At 39.2% G+C, this 7,911-nt stretch overlaps 1 pseudogene; it reads right to left on the reverse strand.

Annotated features, from left to right (window-relative positions):
* Positions 1–3,849: 3,849 nt before the first annotated feature.
* Positions 3,850–7,911, reverse strand: part of LOC100966865 — a 7,436-nt pseudogene continuing 3,374 nt past the window's right edge.

Consider the following 7,911-nt stretch of genomic DNA (forward strand, 5'->3'; position numbering starts at 1 on the left):
TTTTATATGGAATCAGAAAAAACCTCGAATAGCCAAAACATTACTCAGAAATAAAGCAAAGTAGGAGGAATCATGCTACCAGATCTCAGATTATACTATAAATCCATAGTGATCAAAACAGCATGGTACTGGCACAAAAACAGAGAGGTAGATGTATGGAGCAGAATAGAGAACCAACAGATGAATCCAACTACTTACCATTACCTGATCTTTGACAAGCCAATTAAAAACATTGAGTAGGGAAAAGATTCCCTATTTAACAAATAGTGCTGGGTGAACTGGCTGATAACCTGTAGAAGACTGAAACTAGACCCACACCTTTCACCATTAACTAAGATAGATTCTCACCAGATTAAAGATTTAAACTTAAGACATGAAATCATAAAAATACTAGGAGAAAGTGTAGAGAAAACACTTGAAGAAATTGGCCTGGGTTAAAATTTTATGAAGAGGACTACCCTGGCATTTAAAGCAACATCAAAAATACACTATTGGGACCTGATAAAACTAAAGAGCTTCTGCACAGCCAAGAGCACAATAAGTAAAGCAAGCAGACAGCCCCCAGCATGGGAGAAGATATTTGCAGTTTATGTCTCTGACAAAGGTTTAATAACCAGAATCCATAGAGAACTCAAACCTATTAGCAAGAAGAGAACAAGTGATCCCATCTTAGCATGGGTAAAGGACTTGAAGAGGAATTTCTCTGAAGAAGATAGGCATTTGGCCTATAGATACATGAAATAATGGTCACCATCTTTAATCATTAGAGAAATGCAAATCAAAACTACTTTGAGATATCACCTAACCCCAGTAAGATTAGCCCATATCACAAAATCCCAAAACCAGAGATGTTGGTGTGGATGTGGAGAAAAGGGAACACTTCTACACTGCTGATGGGAATGCAAACTAATATGTTCCTTTTGGAAAGACATCTGAAGAACACTTAGAGAACTAAAAATAGGCCTGCCATTTGATCCTGCAATTCTTTTATTAGGTATATATCCGGAAGACCAAAAACCACATTACAACAATGATATATGTATCAGAATGTTTATTGCAGCACAATTCATAATTGCCAGGTCATGGAAAAAGCCCAAGTTCCCATTGATCCATGAATGAATTAATAAATTGTGGTATATGTACACCATTGAATACTATGCAGCCATAAAGATATATGGAGACTTTACCTCCTTCATGTTTACATGGATGGAATTGGAAAATGTTCTTCTTAGCAAAGTATCTCAAGAATGGAAGAAAATGTATCCAATGTACAGAGCCCTATTATGGAACTAATTTATAGCTTTCATATAAAAGCTGTAACTCTATTATAGCCCAAGAACATTGGGAGGGGGGAGTGGGAAGGGACAGGTCGGGGGTGGATTGGTGGAGGGAGGGTGACTGGAGGGCTCATTTCTATGGTTTGTCTTACAAGGGTACAAGTGAATCTTTCTAAAAGTAAAATATAAACAACTTAACACAATAACTAAGAAAATGACATAAAGGCTTTGTTAACCAGTTTGATGAAAATATTTCAAATTGTATATGAAAATAGCACACTGTACCCCATAATTGCAATAATGTACAGAGTTATCATTTAATAAAAATACAAATAATCTTAAGATTTAGCTTAGAGATAAACAAGAAACTCAAAAGAAAACCACATAAATGTACCTTTAAATATTAGCATTCATATTACAAGAAATAAGAAAATGTTTTAAAAATAAAATTATTAGGTCAAGTCACAGCATAATATAAAGAAATAAGATAAACAGTATTTTATTAATGTTAATACCATTTCCAATTTACCTTCATATATTCTTAACTTTTTCTAAAAGTTCCAAGATACAATTAAATCGTGTTTTGGGGTCTGCTTCTAGCCTTAACTCATACCAGCTTGTTACCACAATCATCTTAAAAACTCAATTTCCTTTTTTAAATTTAAACCAATGCTTTCTGAACTTTTCTCCTTCATAGTAGCTGTTTATAGACAGTCAAGTGCCAAGAATGAAGGACAGTAACAGATGGAAAGGAAAAAGAAGAAGAGCAATCTTCACTTCAGCTTTCAACACTGCTGGTTGAGTTTGGAACCAAAACCTCTTATAGACTGGCAGGTAATAGGTAAATCTTAACAGGCAAAGAAGAAATATTTTCTTTGGGACAGCTGCTATCTAGGAGAAGAAAACCAAGGTCCTTTAATACTACTTAAATATAATGTGTGGCTTATTATAGAGAAATCTTTAACAATGTAAGTTTAACCAGTAAGTGTCACAACTGATCAATACTACCTAGAAAGAAACACACAAACAAAATTATATTACCACGAGTTTCCACAGTACATACATGAGAATTAATTTTTATCTGATTTGACTCTTTGATACTAACTGATCATCAATGAAATATGGGAAAGATCACAGAGTAGAAAACAAGCAAAGATTATTTTATATAACAGTGACTATATACATTAGAAGGAAAACATAAATTACAAATTCACCACATTACATGCATGCAATATTCACTTTTGTTTTATCCATAAACAAAGGGTACACAGTATTTTGCCGTAAATGCCAGACACATTTATAATATATGCAAAAATTAGAATGCAAGTGTTACGTTTCTTATATTTAAGCCTCAAATGTGCCAATAGTTTCCATTTATTTTTAAGAATGGAACAAAAAAGATGAAACATCAATACTCAGAGAAATTGGATGTAATCCTGCATTTGGGAAGCCATATACAAATATTCTTTTCATGTGTCCAAACTAAATTATCAATGGACCAATTGGATGCATGTATACTCTCCATGGTCTTTACTATTTCATTTGCTCAGATGTGATATTCCAACAGCCATCACTGTCTGGTGTTGATGTCAAGTCACATCTGAAGTGAACTAACAGGTTCGTGTTTGCACACACTGGCCTCTATGTGCGATCCCCTAAAGGAGAAGCTGTGCATCTTGGTTTGGGGTTATATAGTCACAAAGATGACCCTCTGAAAGTTACCAGCATTTCCAAAATATCACAGAACTCAAACTACCTTAAACTAACTATATTCAATACTTATTAAACAGATGTGCCTTGAGTTTTCAGGACCCTTTTAAGCAAGGAGAAACAGGTTGGATGAGAGGTTAGAAAGGGTTTCGTGAGGCCATCTAATTCATCTCGCTGTACTGAGCATGCTAGATTCTTCACATGCTTTACTAACTTCATGTTGAGCACATTCACTGATTTATTAAATAATTTACTTTACTACCTAACCATTTCAGGGGATTTATATCTAAGATTTTAAGGTTTTGTGATGTTCTTGCCAAAATTTTAGCCTTTGTTTGGCATTCTGGAGTCCTAATTTTAAACAAAAATGGAAAAGATGTCTAAAAATGTCTCAGTATTATGAACCAAGAGCTTTGATGTAGCAAAAACAAAGGGACCAGTGAAAAAGCATGCTTTAGAATTTGCTTTATTTTCCAATAGCAAATACTTCTGTTGTGATCAGAGTCTTCACATTTGCTACAGATAGGAGAACTTAATTATCACCACTTAGTGACAATATTATAGACAAAACCAAATGTCGGCCACACAGATGATTATTTCTTCTGGAGAAAGTTAACTCATAAGCTTGACTTTATAATTAATTCAACTAAACAAAATGGATACACTGCTTCAACATTCAGGTTGCAAACATTTAGTACTTCCTGCAAACCTAAATTTAGTTTAGAAAAGTGAATATTCTCTTTCTAAACTATGGCATATACTATATATATAGCATTTTAAATATATTTATATATGATAATTTGCACATCATATGTAGAAGGAATTTGGAGATTTACTTGAATCACACCTCAGCTGGTAAGGTTCAGAGCGCTTCTGTGATGTTGTCAGTAGAAGGAGGAGCATCAGGATCAGGCTCGGAGGAGGAGGCAGCTGCAGATGCTTCGATAACTGTGGCTCACAGGTCATGTTCCCAAATTCTGTAGCCAAATTGAGACACAAGGTTTGTGATAGGAGTGGTAACAGGGCAACTCTCCTGCTATATCATATTTAATATAGTCGCTCCTAAAGATTGGCCAGCACTGCTCCTGACCATTAGCAGTGTGATCTTCAAGAACAAGGGTCTCTGGAAGACCACTGATGCTTTCCTTACTGGCTGCTGGATTGGCCACCTCAACATCTACTGCTAGAGATTCTAAATGGGCCAGGGCAATCTCCATAGCCTGGGCTAAGCGTTCTTCTAATGCCATGTAGGTGTGGAACTGAGGATCCACATAAGAAATAGCTTCGGCAACTCCTAGTCCATCTGCAAAGCCATCAGATAGGCTCCAGTCCACGTCTAAGTCTTCACTCACACTGGAGTCATCCTCTAGATTGTTGTTACCATCCAACATGAAAGCTTTCTGGCTATGCAAATTTGTTGGCAGGCTCATTTCCCTAGTCACTGCTGTTTCCGCTAACTTCATTGTACTGTAATCAAGGAATTTCTCCCTCTTTCACGGATGTCTGTTCCCCTTCCTGAAGAGATAATTCTTGGTTTTCTTCTTCAGGGCCACTGCTATCACTCTGTATCTCAGGTTCATTCTCATCTTTTCCTGGCAGAGTCTCCAAGCTTTCATCACTTGAGGACTGATCTTTTTCTGTACCAGAATATTGATGAGGCAAAGAAGCAGACCGTTCTCCACCACTACATTCTGAACTATCTTCATCTTTCTCATAGAGCTGGTAATAATCTCCATAGCCATTCCAAAAGGTGTTATCCATAATTTCTTGTATTCCTGCTGTGGCTCGACTTTCTGATGTTACTTGGTTATTTTCTGTTTCCTTTTGTGTAACTCTGGAGTAAGGTGTAGGCAAGAACATACAGTCACGCTCTCCATCATACTCTTCACATTTTATTAAGAGGTCATCTGAGCCAAGATAGAAGTTTGAAGAGTGCACTTCAACCTTCCTGAGGAGAGCTGCGACCCTAAAACACAATCAAAAGGTACAAAATCCATCGTTAAGTGGATGGGAGTCCCTTCCCCCACAAGAAGGGCTTGCAGTTTGCTTCATGCAAACAAGCGAGCAGAGTACAAACATCCTCCCACTCTATCCCACAGGAGACACCCCCTAAAAACTGGACCTCCTACACCTGCTGGCATGCCATGGCAACCTCCTGCCAGGCATGAAACTGTAAAACTGTATAAAACTGTATATATTCCCCACCTGCAACATTGAACTCCGAGGATTCCCCCACCCCGAGGTCTGGAGGTTTGTTACCTATGGAGTCCAGATTCTAGGGTATATCCTTGAGAGAAGTGGAGGGGGAAAGGGCTGGTGCTGCTCTGTGCTGACTGTGGCACAGGAGTGAGAAGAAGAAAGTTGGCTTGGAGGAAGTCATACAGCAACAGTGGCATCCTGAGCTGCAAACTGACACCATTTCAGATAGGCAAGCCCTGTCTCCCTGGGCAACCAGAAGTTCCGGACAGCAACCACAGGTGGAATGGACTTGGTAATTTTCGTAAGTAAAGAGACCATTAGCACCAGCCCTCACAGGAATAGCTGAGACAAAGGCAGTGGGAGGGCAGAGGCTGGAATTGACACCTGAGTGTAAACTCTAATTTGCTTGCTGTCCAGAGCTGAGTTCCTCACCAGTTCTAGCAGTCTCTGACTTGCAGAAGAATTTAGACAAGACAGAAGGTGTGAGGCTGGAATGGCAAGAACATCCAAAGCCGAAATTCTTACTCTGCTGGACTGGACTCAGATTTCCCAGTGAGCAACTCACCCTCGGGGGAATGCTGAGACAAAGGCAATGAGTGGGGAAAGGCAGGGATTGACATCTGAGTGTAAATTCTAATTGTTTGCTGCCCAGGTTTGAGTTCCTCATCTGCTCTAGCAGCCTCTGACTTGCAGAGTAATCCAGCTGGGACAAAAGGCAAGGGGCTGGAATTAAGAGAACATTCACAGCCTAACTTAAACATGCAAAGCCCCCCTGCTGGTCTCAGATTTCAGGGTGATTTTGGCAGTCTTAAACACTGGGAGCAGTTGCCTACTGGAGTGAATAGGGTCACAGACCTGGGGGATTATGAGTGACTGAGTGCAAGGTGGGGAAGGAGGTATTAACCTTCCCAGACTAACTCTTTTGCCAGGTGGGTCCCTTTGCCCTCACAGAGGACTGGAACAAGTTATATCTGAGCTGCCTGCAGAGCCCTCTTATCTAGCTGCTGGAAACATTTGAACTCTTACACCTGAAACGGGTGCTGACTGGGACAAATAATTTGGGCCCCTTAAACCAGGCAGACCACCCAGGGAATATTCAAAGGGGCACCCTGGCTGTGTGATTAGGGGAAGGTTTGATTTTCCTTGCCCAATTGTTTGTGGGGAGGCGGGGTGACTGAATTGCTGGTATTTCTCCACAGAAGAGACTTCAACCAAGAGAAACTGAATCACTAGAGTATGACAGAGACCAGCTGAAAATAAGACAGAGCCACTCAGCCCCACCACACCAAGCAGGTCCCCAGTCTCTCAGGCCGTAAGACCATACGGGTCCTTGACAAACCTCAAGGGGAAAAGCCAAATGGGGTAAAATAATCATGGGGCGGATTCAGTGGAAAAGCTCTGGTAGTATGAATAACCAGAGTAGATTAACGCACCCAAGAAAGGATGTGGCTGGTAATATGAATAACCAGAGTAGGTCAACACCCTCAAGAAAGGATGTGGCAGATGAGACTGAAGATCCCCTATATAAAGAGATAGCAGAGATGTCAGAAATTGAATTCAGAATTTGGATTTCAAATAAGATTAATAAAATAGAGGCAAAGATAGAAGCAGAAATTCAAGGGGCATTCCAAAAGTTCACTCAAGAACTCAACGAATTCAAAGACAAAACCACCAGAGATTTTGAAACATCAAGGCAAGAGATTGCAGCACTCAAAGATCTGAAAAAATATGGTAGAATCTCTTGGTAACAGAGTGCAAAAGGCAGAAGAAAGGATCTCAGATGTAGAAGAGAAAGCTTCTGAATATGTCCAAATGTCCAAAGAGAATCAGAAATGGACAGCAAAAATGGATCATTCTCTCAGAGAGCTCTGGAATAATTTGAAGGAAACTTATATTCGCCTCATGGGAACCCCTGAAGGCAACGAAGTTGCTTCACAAAACACAGAGGCTCTTCTTTATCAAATTATGAAAGAGAACTTCCCAGATTTGTCAAGAGATCCTGAAATTCAGATTTCAGACAGCTTCAGAACCCCAGCACAACTCAACCCAAATAAGACATCCTCAGACACATCATAATTAACTTCACTAAAGTTAATATGAAAGAGAAAATAAAAGTAGTGAGATGTAGGAAAAACATAACCTACAAGGGGAAGAACATTAGAAAAACTGCAGATCTCTCTGATGAAACTTTTGAGGCAAGAAGAGGGTGGTCATCGACAGTTAATCTCTTAAAACAAGATCTTTCAGCCCAGGATCATGTATCCATCTAAACTGAGTTTCATTTATGATGGAGAAATTAAATACTTTAATGACATTCATTCATTGAAGAAATTTGCCATAACCAAATGAGCTCTCCAGGATATCCTCAGACCTATTCTCCATAATCACCAGTGCAATCCTCCACCACAAAAGTAAACTAACTCAGAAGTCATTGATCAAACTCCAACTTATACAGTGGCAAAAGGATTAAAAAAACGTCCACTGGACTTTCAAACAACTTGATACCTAAAATTTTATCAGGCTTATCAATAATTTCAATCAATGTGAATGGCTTAAATTGTCCTCTAAAGAGGCACAGATTGGCCGATTGGATACAGAAACTCAGACCAGACATCTGTTGTATACAAGAATCTCACTTTACCCTAAAAGACAAATATAGACTCAGGGTGAAGGGATGGTCATCTATATTCCAGGCTAATGGAAAGCAGAAAAAAGCAGGTGTTGC

Source organism: Otolemur garnettii, unplaced genomic scaffold (genome assembly GCF_000181295.1).
Source record: "Otolemur garnettii isolate 467f Iridium unplaced genomic scaffold, OtoGar3 scaffold00289, whole genome shotgun sequence".
Taxonomy (NCBI): Eukaryota; Metazoa; Chordata; class Mammalia; order Primates; family Galagidae; genus Otolemur; species Otolemur garnettii.